Source organism: Panthera pardus, unplaced genomic scaffold (genome assembly GCF_024362965.1).
Source record: "Panthera pardus isolate Hobbes unplaced genomic scaffold, ASM2436296v1 HiC_scaffold_11, whole genome shotgun sequence".
Lineage (NCBI taxonomy): Eukaryota > Metazoa > Chordata > Mammalia > Carnivora > Felidae > Panthera > Panthera pardus.
In genome coordinates, this window is record NW_026526666.1 from 77,899,508 (window position 1) to 77,913,733 (window position 14,226).

General features: G+C 53.2%; 1 long non-coding RNA gene across 1 annotated transcript; it reads right to left on the minus strand.

Moving 5' to 3' along the window:
* Positions 1-5,357: 5,357 nt before the first annotated feature.
* On the minus strand, positions 5,358-8,142 carry LOC109255520 (uncharacterized). The gene is made up of 4 exons (XR_002075277.2): positions 7,903-8,142; positions 7,276-7,538; positions 6,940-7,110; positions 5,358-5,500 (listed from the first exon to the last, which is right to left on the minus strand). It is a non-coding gene; the product is annotated as an uncharacterized LOC109255520 (long non-coding RNA).
* Between the last annotated feature and the right edge of the window lie 6,084 nt (positions 8,143-14,226).

Genomic DNA, 14,226 nt, shown 5'->3' on the forward strand with positions numbered 1-14,226 from the left:
TAATTCTCATGCAATACCTAGTGAACACAATCAAAATATTATTTAACCCAATGAAGAGAATCTTCCAACAAAGCTGTTTCAATGGAGGATATGGAAACTCATTTGAAAAACAATGATGGAATAAAGATTATTAAATTAGATACCAATTGGTTAATATCCTATAAGGCAACCACCTCCCCCTGCCCGCCCCACAATCTTTGGTGTTATTGATTGGATGGAAATCATCTGGACCTTGTCAGTTTTCTACAAATGAATGTCTAACTCCACAGAGTGTGGGCCCTACTCAATAGGAATTAGAGTACCAAACAAAGCTGCATGCTCTAGAGTCAGCTGACTTAAAAAAAAAATTTTTTTAAATCTTTATTTATTTTTGAGAGAGAGAGAGACAGAATATGAGTGGAGGAGGGACAGAGAGAGAGGGAGACACAGAATCTGAAGCAGGCTCCAGGCTCTGAGCTGTCAGCCCAGAGGGGGCTCAAACTCACGAACCATGAGATCATGACCTGAGCTGAACCATGAGATCATGACCTGAGCCGAAGTCGGACACTTAACTGACCGAGCCACCCAGGTGCCCCTAGAGCCAGCTGACTTTAGATGGAGGCTTGTCACTTTGCCTATTTCCAAAGTTTTGAATAGGGCTAGGGGAAAGGAACTTCACAGAAGAACATATTTTGTGCAGTTGGACTTTCAGGAGCTCAGAGTCATTATGGATGGGCCCCGAAAAGAAATACGAGCCAAACTTGGGTCCCGACAAGGTGAAGTAGGGCACATGAAGGTAGGTGCCCTTGGTGCCAGGGGCTTGGAAGGCTCCATGTGGGGCAGAGGGAGGGGAGAATATGGTTTGTACCCACCCCCGCGCCATGCTTTGGAGCATCTCTCCTTGGACTCAGAGTTGCACCCACCTTGTTACTTCCTGTTTTATTTTTCTGCCTTAAAAAATTAAATCTTTTTTTTTTATGGTGGTAAAATATGCATATGCATAATATAAGCAGTACCATTTTAATAAAGTGGACAACTCATCGTTAAGTACATTCACAGTGTTCCACAACTATCACCACCATCCACCTCCAGAACTTTTTCAGTCTTCCCAGACTGAAACCCTGTCCCCATGAAACAACAACTCCCCAGTCCTCCCTCCTCCTACTTCCTGGCAACCACCATTCTGCTTTCTCTGAATTTGGCTACTTTAGGTACTTTGTACAAGCAGAATCATACAGTATGGGTCCTTTGGTGACTGGCTTATTTCAACTAGCATAATGTCTTTTTTTTTTAATTTTCTTTTTTCTTTTTTCAAATTTACATCCAAATTAGTTAGCCTATAGTGCAACAATGATGTCAGGAGTGGATTCCTTAGTGCCCCTTCCCCATTTAGCCCATCCCCTTCCCACAGTAACCCTCCAGTAACCCTCAGTTTGTTCTCCATATTTACGAGTCTCTTCTGTTTTGTCCCCCTCCCTGCTTTTATATTATTTTTGTTTCCCTTCCCTTATGTTCATCTGTTTTGCCTTTTAATGTCCTCATATGAGTGAAGTCATATGATTTTTGTCTTTCTCTGACTAATTTCACTTAGCATAATACCCTCAGTTCCACCCACGTAGTTGCAAAGGGCAAGATTTCATCCTTTGTGATTGCCGAGTAATACTCCATTGTGTGTGTGTATATATATATATACATATATATATATATATATACACATTGTGTGTATATATATATATATGTGTATGTATATATATATATATATATATATATATATATATATACATACACATATACCACATCTTCTTTATCCATTCATCCGTGGATGGATGGACATTTGGGCTCTTTCCATCCTTTGGCTATTGTTAATAGTGCTGCTATAAACATGGGGGTGCATGTGTCCCTTTGAAACGGCACACCTGTATCCCATGGATAAGTGCCTAGTAGTGCAATTGCTGGGTCGGAGGGTGGTTCTATTTTTAATTTTTTGAGGAACCTCCATCCTGTTTTCCAGAGTGGCTGCACCAGCTTGCATTCCCATCAACTAGCATAATGTCTTCAAGCTTCACCCATGTTGAGAGAGAAGGAGAGAGAGAACCCCAAGCAGGCTCCTTGCTGCCAGCACAGAGCCCGATTTGGGGCTTGATCTGCGAGATCACGACCCAAGAGTCAGATGCCCAACTGACTGAGCCACTCAGGCGCCCAGGAAGTCATGCCTTTTGAAGGCCGAATAATATTCCATTGTATGTATCTACCTATTATGCTTATTCTTAAAAAAATTTTTTTTAACGTTTATTTATTTTTGAGACAGAGAGAGACACAGCATGAACGGGGGAGGGGCAGAGCGAGAGAGGGAGACACAGAATCTGAAGCAGGCTCCAGGCTCTGAGCCATCAGCCCAGAGCCCGTCGCGGGGCTCAAACTCACGGACTGAGAGATCGTGACCTGAGTTGAAGTCGGACGTTTAACCGACTGAGCCACCCAGGCGCCCCCTTATTATGCTTATTCTTTCATTCATTGATGGACAGTTGGGCTACTTCTGCCTTTTGGCTATTGTGACTAATGCTGCCATGAACACTGATGCACAAACATCTGTTTAAATCCCTGCTTTCAATTAGTTTGGGTAGGTACCTAGACGTGGAATTGCTGGATCATATGATAAGCCTATGTTTGAATTTTCAAGGAGCCACCTTATGGGTTTCCCACAGCCCCAGTTTGTGTTTCTACCACCAATGCATGAGAGGTCCAATTCTTGCACATTTTTGTCAATACTCGTTATCTGGTTGTTGTTTTTAAGTAATAGCCATCCTAATGGATGTGCACTTTGAGTTTTAAAATAATTGCTGGTTGCCCTTTATTAGAAGAAAGCCCAGCTGAGAATCTCCCCGCCCCCTCTCCATTGGCCAAGCCCAGAAGAAACAAGAAAGCTCACCCCTGCTGTTGCTTCTTCTCGACACACGGTGTCGCTGTTGAAGGCCAGTCCTGCACTGTCCGAAGCCCGTTGCTTATCCGCTACTTGTGCTGAGGTCTCTGGTGGCTCACATCCCTCCAGGGGGCGCCACTAGATCTTCCAGACGAAGCAGAATGCCTTGGCTAAGATTAGTTCCTCAATTAGACCAGACAAATATTTCCTGGGTGCCTTACTATGTGCCAGGCATTGATGTAGGAAATCATCAGAACAAAACAGACAATGACCCCTGCCTTTCTGGCGGCTAGAGAATAAACAATGACCACAATAAACAAGTAAATTGCAAAGTGTGTTGGAAGGTGTTGAGCACAATGGGAGAATGGAAGAGTAAAAGGGGCAGGGGACTGGGAGGTAGGTGAGAGTTGCATCGTTGGGAAGCTATTGGGTAAAGTCCTGAAAGAGGTGAGTTGCATCTGGAGAAAGCGTTCCTGAGAGATGGGGCAGCCCCAGAGCAGGAGCATGTTAGGTATATCTGAGGTCAGAGCAAGTGAGGGTGGGGAGCAGGAGAGGAAGTGGCCTGGGAGACCATCATAAGGACTTCTGCTTTTACTGAGTGCCATGGGGATACATGCAGGATTCTGAGCAGAAAAGTGATAGGATCTGGTTTATGCTTTTATTTTTTTATTACAAACTTTTTAAGTTTATTTATTTTGAAAGAGCATGAACGGGGGGGGGGGGCGGCAGAGAGAGGGAGAGAGAGAGAATCCCAAGCAGACTCCACACCGTCGTGCAGAGCCCGACATAGGGCTCAAACTCACAAAACCATGAGATCATGACCTGAGCCAAAACCGAGAGTCAGACACTTAACCGACTGGGCCACCTAGGCACCCCTATTTTTTTTTTTTAAGTATTTATTACTTTTTTTTGAGAGGCAATTTAAAGACTTTTTTTTTTTCTTTTTTTAGAGCAGGCTTAGGTTCACAGCAAAATTGACAGGCAGATACAGAGATTTCTCCTACACCTGTTGCCCCCCTTCATGCACAGCCTCCCCCATTATCAACGCCCCCCCACCAGAGTGGTACATTTGTTACAATTGTCGAAGCTCCGCTGACACATCGTTACCACCCAAAGACCATAAAAACCAGGGTTTACTCTCCGTGTATGTTCTATGGGTTCGGACAAATGTGTAATGACATGTATCCACCATTATAGTGTCCTACATAGTATTTCCACCGCCCTAAGAATCCTCTGTGCTCTGTGACTTATGCTTTAAAAGATTCACTTTGGCTTGTGCGTTGAGAATAAATGGAAGGGCAGGAGGCAGGGACAGAGCAGGGAGATCAGTTAGGCTCTTGCAACAACCCTGGGTCACAGGCACCGTGGTTTACGAAAGCAGCCCAGCCCAGAGCCGAAAGCGGCCCAGCCCAGAGCCGGGTCCCTTCTCCAGCCTCCTCAGCACCTCTTTCTGCTCTCCCCTAGTCCTTCTTTGAAGGGAACCACTGCTGATTCGGGGCCTACTATGTGCCAGGCAGTGTTTTAGGTGATCCTGCTGATCGGCTCATTTAATCTTTAAAGGCTCATGAGGAAGGCATTGTTTCACAGACATTTCAAAAGCCCATGCTATGGATTGAATGGAGCCACCCCTGCCCCCACCCCCAAATTCATATGTTGAAGCTCTAAACCCCGTGTAGTGGTATTTGGAGGTGGGGCCTTTGGGAGGTAATTAGGTTTAGCTGAGGACATGGGGTTGGGGGCCCCATGATGGGATTGGTGCCCTTACAAGAAGAGACACCTGAGGGCTGGCTTCCTTCCCCCTCCCCCATCCCTAGCACACTAACCAGGAAAGGGGTAGGAGCACACACAGTGAGAAGGCAGCCTTCTGCAAGCCAGATGGAGGGCTCTCCCAGGGAACTGAGTTCATCGGCACCTTGATCTTGGACTTCCCAGCCTCCAGAACTGTGAGAAGCAACTGTCTGTTGTTTAAAACACCCCCACCTATGGTATTTTATAGCAGCCAAAGCAGATTAGGCAGCCCATTTTACAGACAAGGAAACTGAAGCTCCACGGTTTAGGTGACCCAGGCACTCAGCTGGGTGTGGCGGAGCATTGAGTCGGGCTGTGGGGACGGGAGGGAGCAGGGGCTGCAGGGGTCCTCCTTGTCGTGTGTGTGTGTGTGTGTGTGTGTGTGTGTGTGTGTCTGGTGGGCTCCTGCCTGGGAGGGGCAGCTTCTCTGTGCAGTTTCCCAGGGGCCTGGCTCCGGCTTTTCCAGGCTCGCAGGGGGTTGCCTGGGGTCCCACCAAGGCCTTGTGGCCTTCCAGGCTTGCTGGGGCTTGAACTATCCAGGCTGGTGCTCCTGGAGGTGGCAGGTGGTGGGGCACCAAATGGGGAGGGGAGGGCACCCAGGGTCTGATCACGACTCCCCGGGGCCTGTTGGCTGCTCACTCTCAGAGAAGGTGGTGAAGAGGGCAGAGTGTTAATGACAGTAATTGCTTTAATTATTTTTTTTGGTTTGGAGAGTCATAAAATGCAGCAGCTTGCTCAGTGCTAATCATGGTAATTAGCAGGGGCTGGGGCCGCTGCCTGGACCGCAGTTGTTAACCAGGGGGAAGCATCAGCCTGCAGACACGGAGAGAGGAATAAACGATCAGTCCCCCTTTCTCTTCTGCCTCCCCTTCCCTCCCTTCCGGCAGCCTCCTTGGACTTTGAGCTCCTTGTCTGTCCCTGCTTTTGTTTCACTTCCTTCCTCTCCCTCTGCTCTGCCCCCTTCCAAGGAAGGCCTCCTGGAGGCCACCCAGAGACCACAGGGAGGGGTGGTGGCTGTGGCCGGTCTCAGGTTTGGGGGCGGGGGGTGGGGTAGCAGCTGTCTGGGGTAAAGGGGAGAGTTCAGCTACAAGCAGGGTTCTGTGCCTGCTCTGGGCACACCCCTACGTCGCTTCTCCGGGTCTGGGCAGCTTCGGATCGTCTGCTTCGGACGAGGCACCTTGACCCTTACAGATGAGCCAGGAGAGAGAGCAGAGCTGAATCCTTGAAGGAAGCTGGGGGAAGCTTCAGGAAGGGAAACGGGGCCACCTCCCTGCTTCCCTTACTCCTAGGCAAGCGTCACAGGCTCAGTTACCACTTCCTGAGCACCTACCATATACTGGAGGTTTAGTTGAGGAATCAGGCTCTGCCTGGGGCATCAGAGTTGCCTACCCTTGGCAAGTCAGGGAAGGCTTCCTGGAGGAGGTGGCAGGGCTGTGGAGGGGGGGTGGTGCTTCCACGAGGAAGCAGGGTCTGGCAGAGTGAGGGGTAGTTTCCTGGCTGAGGAGGGGGACTGTGGGAGATACAGTCTGGCATATCGCTCTGAGCTAGAATGTGAGGGACCTCAAAGACCAAAACCATGGAATCTGAGCTGGCCTGGCCTCTGAGACCCCGTATGCATGGGGCTTGGCAAGGGGTTGGAGTCAGGAAGCTTGTTTTGTGAGGCATAAATGACAACACGTAGGTAAAGCACACGGCCCCCAGTGACAGTGAGTACACAGGGATAGCAATGCTGATCCTGGCGATGATGATGAGGTGCCCCGTCTGGGACAGTGCCCCAGGGCCACACAGACACGTTCATGCAGGTACCGAGAGACGCGGTCAGACACAGACACGTGAGCTACAATCACACAAAGCACAGAAGCCAATGCACAGTCACCCTCCGCTCCCCCCGCCCGCCCCCCCCAGACGCACGCAGACACACGCAATCGTGCACACTCAGAAACTGACAAAGAGCACCTCCTCGGGGACACGCTCGCGACACCGGACCCACAGATGTGCTTCCTCTTTGAGGGGCTTGCTAAGCCAGAGGGGGGGCCCAACCCTGCGATCTTGTGACTTTGCTTCCTGGGACTGTGGCTGCAGGGCTGGGGCTGGGCCAGGGAGCCCCCCCCACCCCCCCGCCCCCAGCTCTGTCAGGACCTTGGTGCTGCAGCTGGACGGCCTGAGGAGCTGGCTTTTCGCAGTCAGGGGTAGCACCCAGTGCTAGCACCCTCATAGCACCCAGGCCTGAGCCACTGGTGAGGCGGACACACCTGGTTTGGGGCCGGGAGCCATTTCACCCAAGCCGAGCTCTTCCCTCCTCTGAGACCAGGGTCTCAGAGTGTCCACACCCCTCCTGCGGGGGTTGAGGCAGAAGGGGCGTGAGCACAGCATGGAACGGCTCCGCACATGCGTGCAAAGAGCTGCCGTGGATGACAAGAGCCCTGCAGCAGGAGGGACAGTGGTTAGACCTCCAGGGGCACTTCTGGATTGTGAGGGGGTGTGAGGAATGACAGGAGCGTCGAGGCTCCTCGGGGTTGGCGAGGAAGCTGGGGGTAGGGAGAAGGAGCTGGCCGGCTGTGGGCCAGGCTCTGTGCCAGAGTGCTTACCCGTGTGAGCTCAGTCCTCCCAGCCCCCAACGGAGCAGGTGCTGTCCGCGCCCCGGTTTACAGATGTGGAGCTCAGGACCTTGTGCAGTTCACTTGGTCGAAGGCACCCAGGCAGCCGGGGCTTCGGAGTCCTGCTCTGTCAAAGTCAAAGCCCTCTTCATGCCAGGCTCTGAGGGGCCGTCAGCCTTGAGGACAGTGAGAGTGACTGCTCCCTCCTTGTGCTCCTGTAGCCGGCACAGCTCTGGCAAGTCTGTGCACTAGGCCTGGATAGAAGGAAGGGAAGGAGGGAGAGAGGAAGGAAGGAAGAGGGGAAGAACAGGAAGGGAGGAAGAAAGGGAGGGAGGGAGGGAGAGAGGAAGGGAGGGAGAGAGGAAGGAAGGAAGAACAGGGAGGAAAGGAGGAAGGAAGGACAGGAGGGGAGGGAGGAAGGGGGGGGAGGGAAGAAGGCAGGAGGGAAAGATTAGAGGCAGGGGCTGGTCCAGAGCGTCCATGGGCATCTGGGCACCCCAGCCTGCCACCGCACCCTCTCTCCACCTGTTGGGGCTCCTCCGGCTCCCGCCCCCACCCCTGGAGAACTCCAGGTCTCCCACAGCTCAGCTGCCGCCTTGTCCGATTCCATTTTCTTACCAGACAAACGAGCGGCCGGACCTGCCTTCCCGTTCACACCGACAGGCTGGTTGTCAGCTGCGGTGGCATCTGTTCTTGTCAGAAAAATTAAGAAGGAAGCGAAAGCAGCCGCAGCCCTAGAACCGCCGGCTGGAGGGAGGATGTGGGCATGACTTCTCTTGGGTCTTCTCCCGGCTTTCTCTTCCCTTAAGCGAGAAGTGTGAACAGCGTGGGCTCTGGAGCCGCCTCCTGGGCTGCCCCGCTGTGTGTTTGGGCAAAGTTGCTTAGGCCTCTCTGTGCCTCAGTCTTCCCATCTATGAGATGGGGATAATAGCGTTGTGGCGGTTAAACGAATTGACGTATGTAAAGCACTGGGGGCAGAATACGCACCTGGCACTTGGTGAGTAAGTGTTTCCTTAGCGTTAGTGCTGTTGTCGTTATCTTCCTTGTCCTAGACCTTGCTCCTCTGAAGAGAGGGCTCTGCCCCTCAGCATGGTGGAAACAGAGCCGGGAACGTGCACCGTGGACCAGGCGGGTTGGAGAAGGCTTCATTCATTGTACTACAACACTTTATTGACCCCAGGCCCCTGGTCCTTGCCCTTGGGGAATCCCCCTTGTCTGGTCGGGGGGAGGCTGACGTGAACAGAGAATTATTTATAACAGGTAGGTAGGTATGTAAGGTTCAGGAAGAAGAGGAGGAGGCAATTAATGGGTGTGGGGGGCGGTGGAGTGAGGAGGTCAGGGAAGCCTTCCTAGAGGAGGCGGCAGGAGAAGGATGTGCAAGACTAAGAGTTTGCCAGGCAGTCTCGGGGTGGGGGGGGGGGGGTCCTTCCAGGGAGACTGGGCAGCCGTTTTCAGGAGTCTGGGCTTTACCCTTAGGGCAGTGGGCGAATCTGGTGTATGGAGTAGGCAGCTGGAGGGAGGTGGCTCAGGCCGCTGCTGGAGGAAGGGTGGGCGCGGGCGAGGACTGGAAACGCCTCCTCCCTCATTCATCTCCCAGCTGCCAGGACTGGCCCCCCCCCCCCCCCCAGGTCAATGGCATTAGTGGCTATCATTGAGTAGATGAACAAAAAAGGACCTTTATGATCACCCAGGTCCGAGACGGCTGGGACTGGAGAGGTGGTTGGCCCTTGGAAGGAAGGGGCAGAGCAGAGGTCTGGGGACGCTTTGGGGTTCCTCTGCAGGACTGCGCGCGCCTGGCTCGCTCCACCCGTCAGCCTGCCCTCAGCCGCGGTGGGAACAAGTCCGCCGGCAGCCTGGCTCGGCCGTCTCTGTCCAGCAGGGGGCAGTCGCAGTGCGCGGATGGGCACGCCCGCCAGCGCGACTCCGCTCTGCACCAGGGACTCCTAGAAGAGAGTCTGGGGGTGGGGGGTGGGGTGCGTCAGACCCGGGGTGTCAAGGGCTTCCTGAGGGTGGCGAAGGGCACCCTCAGGATCCCTTGTTGGGGCAGTCCGGAGAGCGAGGATGCTCGCGGGACCCCAGAGGCTAGATCTGCTGCTCCAGTAAAATCTTCAACCCGGGCAGCACGTTGGCATCACCTGGGAGGGTTAAAACCCTACCCGTGCCCAGTGCCCTCCCCTCAGCAATCGGATCAGAGTCTCTGGGGGTGGGGCCCCGGGCATGAGTAATTTAGAAGTCTCTTCCGCGGCCCTCGTGCCGTGCGCGTGTGCCCTGAACTACCCGGAGGCAACTGACGCGCCCCCTTTGCCCCCCTGTGGGGTAGCTCTGAGTCATTTACATCCTGTGACCTTGACTGTCACAGGAGGGAGTCCAGGGGCCCTCCGCTCCTGACAGGACACCTGGAAGCTGAAAGAAGGTGGTGAGCAGGGCGCCACCTGCCCAAGGGTGGGGAGTTCAGAGTGGGTTGTTGGGTGTGTGTCCGCGCGCATGCGCAAGCGTCTCTGCGCGTGCAGAGGCGTATTCTCGGCTGAAGGTTCGTGGAAATGCGTCTCTCTGGGCGTATGCAGGTCCTTCTGGGCTGTTCTGCCTGCACGCGCCCGTGCACTTTTGCCTCTGTGCTGCAGGTATGTGTCAGTACACATGAGTGTCGCTCTGTGCTTGCAGCTGTGAGCACTAGCGGCAGCTTCGGCGGCTTCGCCGGTGCCTCTGTGTACGCGTGTGTCTTTGCACCCACGTGTTTGCCTCTATGTCCTTGTGTCTCTCGCGTGAGGCTGGCTCAGAGCCGGCCTGTGTGTGCTCGTGGTCTTGGCTCTTTAGGAACCAATAACGGATTTAAAGCTCTTCTGTTTGAAGGTGTTTTTCCTCCTTCTCTCCTTGCAGCCTGATCGATACGATGTTCCCGGGCAGCCTCCCCAAAGACCGCACACGGGCGGGTTCTGTGTGGACAGAGTCAAGTGCGGGCTTAGAAAAATCCACCACGGCCTCTTCAGGCACAATGTGTTCAGTTGGCCTGCAGGTGGGCAGCTGTTCTCGCTGGCAGCCGGTGGCAGGCCCCGCATACCCCCTGGGCATGCCGGGCCCACCGCCCCACCCCTAGGGCACCACCTAGGCACATCCCTCCCTCCTGCAGAGCCTTCAGTGACCCCTCACTGCCTACAGGATAAAGTCCAAGCTCCTGGCCCCGCATCCCAGGCCTCTGACTACTGACCTTTACCTACCTCACCGCCCTCACCGCCCCCATGGCACCATGCTCAGGGCCACCTGGCACTGTTTTCTTGGACACCGGGGCGGTATTAAGCCTCCAGCTGCCCCCTCTGCTGGGCCTCTTACCCTTCTGAGCTGGTAAGGCCCAGCTCATCGCTCCCCTCCCTGGAAGCCTTCTCTGCCTTTCCCACGAGGAATGGATAGCTCTTCCCTCAGTGCTAAGCTTCAGACCACCATTGAAGCTTCTGCTCCGCATAGTATTGGTCAGCTGGGGTGTGTGTCCCCACCAAACTGTGGCCTCCTCTGGGGCTATCTCACTGGTGCCCCGGGGCCAGCCTGGTACCTCTGGGCTGGACTCCAACGTCTGGGAGAGTCACCCTGAGCAGAATCCCAGCTCCCACCCGTATTCCCGTGCACTGACGGTCAGAGGTAGTGATGTTTTCTCTCTCTTCCCTCCATTGTGGTAGGCGGCTGGCCTGAGCTTCCGTGCTCCATGGGGGGTGGCAGGCCGGGTAGGAAGAGAGATGTGCAAGACACTTCTCTGCTGGGGTTTTGTCTGCCAAAAGCTGGAGCCTCTCCAGAGGATTAAGCTGGGTGTCTTGGGAAGGGCAGGGAGAGGGTATTGAAGAAAGACAGAGAAAGAGATGAATTCTTCCTGACTAGAGGGAGAATCTTTATGGATTCAAGAGATTGGGACACAAGGGAATTCTGGGATCACCCGGGCAGAGGGGACTCTTGTCTGTTCCCTGGCTTGGGGGAGGCAGGATGCCCAGGGGACTGTGTGGTTCCCAGCTTTTGCCGAGTGCGCTGGCGGTGCTGAAGGGGTCCGAGGGGCCAGGACAGTGGTGTCTCCACAGCATCACTGTTGAATGATGGCCACGCTGAGAGGGGCCTCCCTAGGGCCTTGGCATTACACTGCCAATTCTTAGACCGTGGGGTGTGAATGGTGCTAAGAAAAGGAAGGAGAGGGAAGCCTGGGTGGCTCAGTCAGTTAAGCCTCTGACTCTTGATTTTGGCTCAGGTCATGATCTCATGGTTTTGTGGGATCAAGCCCCACTTTGGGCTTTGTGCTGACAGTGCATGGCCTGCTTGGGATTCTCTGTCTCTGTCTCTCTCTCTGCCCTCCCCCGCTTGCTCTCTCTTTCTCCCTCCCTCTCTCTCTCTCAAAAATAAATAAATAAACTTAAAAAAAAGAAAATAGTGTCTTTCCTTTGATGACAACATTAAATGAGATAATCCGAGGATTAGTCAACTCTTAAAAGATTCTACAAAATACCATTCCAAGGACTCCGAGCGTAATAACGCATTTAACCCTCATAACAGCCCTGTGTGTTAGATACTATTATAATTCTCATTTGATAGAAGAGGAAACTTAGGGATTGAGTTGCTCAAGGTCTTTTAAAAAATTTTTAAAAAAATGTTTGTTTTTGAAGGAGAGACAAAGCGCGAGTCGGGGGCGGGGGGCAGAGAACGAGGGAGACACAGAATCCGAAGCAGACTCCAGGCTCTGAGCCATCAGCACAGAGCCCGACGCGGGGCTCGAACTTATGAACTGTGAGATCATGACCTGAGCTGAAGTCGGACACTTAACCGACTGGAGTTGCTCAAGGTCTTAAACAGATACAGGTGATCTGGCCTCTGAACCCGGATCTTAACTGCTGCCCCCCTCTGCAGCAGGAAGCCGGGTCCTCAGGACATGGGAAGAGTGCAGTAAATGTCAGCACCTTACGCGGAAAACATCTACTTTCGGCAGCACTTGCCTAGGAAGCATCACAGCGGATGGCTGCTGTCACCATGTGACCCACGATAGACCCTTACTGGACCCAGCTGGAGATTTTCTGGTCTGTGAGCAAGTCCTCGGTGGAGTACCAGTTTTCATCCTCACATAACAGAACCGCTATCAGCTGCCTGTCCCTTTTCTGGCATAAAATCCCCTGGATTAGGGCGCCTGGGTGGCTCAGTCGGTTAAGCGGGGTAAGTGGTTAAGTGACAGACTTTGGCTCAGGTCATGATCTCATGGTTGGTAAGTTCACGAGCCCTACATCCGGTTCACTGCTGTCGGCGCAGGGCCCCTTTCCAATCCTCTGTCCCCCTCTCTCTGCCCCTCCTCTGCCTGCGCTCTCTCAAAACTAAATAAACATTAAAAAAAAAAGAAAAAGAAAACCCTGGATATTTTCTCTTTAGCAAACTGCTCGGTGAATATCTCCACTGGTGTATGGACCCTGTGTAGCTCACTAAAGCACTCAGGTTCGGTTTTGTTTATTTTTTATTATTCAATTTAACTCTGCTGCTTTTTGTGTTCCTCCTTGACAGTTCTCAATAAATGTTACCTATGATATAGGCACCTCGGTCTGCATATTTAAGTGTGCAAGAAATACCACGTTTTATTCCCTTAAAAAAATTTTTTTTAATGTTTTTGTATTTTTGAGAGAGAGAAAGAGCATGAGCAGGGGAGGGGCAGAGAGAGAGAGGGAGACACAGAATCTGAAGCAGACTCCAGGCTCTGAGCTGTCAGCACAGAACCTGATGCGGGGCTTGAACTCAGGAGCTATGAGATCATGACCTGAGCTGAAGTCGGACACTTAACTAACTGAGCCACCCAGGCACCCATGTTTTATCCCCTTTTAAGCTAAGTTTGCTAACATCGAGCCCCCGCTGTTGTCCTCTGGGGAGCTGGGAAATTCAGCTTCAGCCACTTTTGGGGGGAAGCCAGGTGTGCATGGGCACATGAGGCAGGTGCCTGTGGGGGTTCCTGCACCCAAAGTGTTGGGAAGCTACAGGTCAAGCAGGGGCGGATAGGGGAGCAGCATGGCGGCGCATTAATGAGGGTGGCCCACTGAGAGGGCCGGGTAGACAGGAAGCAGTGAAGAGGAAGGCACCTGTCCTGCCTGCTAATGTGTGGCCTGGTGTTTCTCCCTGGGGACGTGTCCCCATCAGAAGCATCCTGCCCTCTGGCCTCCCAGAGCACTCCCTTCGGGCTCTGCCGGGACACTGCCCACAGCCTGTCTTGGGCTGTGGTGTGGACTCTATTTGACTCCATGCAGTTTGAGTCTATTCAATTCAACGTGGCTGGACTCCGTGCCAGGGGCTGAAGGTGAAAGAATGAGTCCATGAGACTTGACCCTGCAAGCAGTTTAGTGGGGCCACGACAGGTGGATGCATGGTGAAGACACGTGCTACCCTGATAGTAGGGGACAGATGGGAGCATCAGGGAAGGGTTTCTGACCCAGGCCAGCGAAGCCTTCCCGGAGAGGTGTGGTAGTCACAGCCGAAACCGAGGGGGGAAAGGGGAGAAGGCAGGCGAACATAAATCTGAGCGAAGGTGCCTGTGGAGGAGACGGGAGGGGACTTCTCTGGGGGCACAGAGACATATGAAGGACCTGGGGAATGGTAAGACTGGAGGCCAGGGTGATGGGCTGGCACTGGGTCATGCAGGGCTCTGGAGGCCTTTGGACTTCACCTGTAGGTCACATAGAGCCGTTAAAGGACAGTGACATGGTTATACGTCAGCCTTAAAAGAACATCTGGGGCGGTGCCTGGGGGGCTCAGTTGGTTGAGCATCCATCCGACTCTGGATTTTGGCTCTGGTCATGATCTCATGGTTCGTGTGTTCGAGCTCCACGTCAGGCTCGGCACTGGCAGGGTGGAGCCTGCTTGGGATTTTCTCTCTCTCTCTCTCTCTCTCTCTCTCTCTCTCTCTCTCTCTCTCTCTCTCTCTCCTCTGTGTCCCTCTCCAGCTCA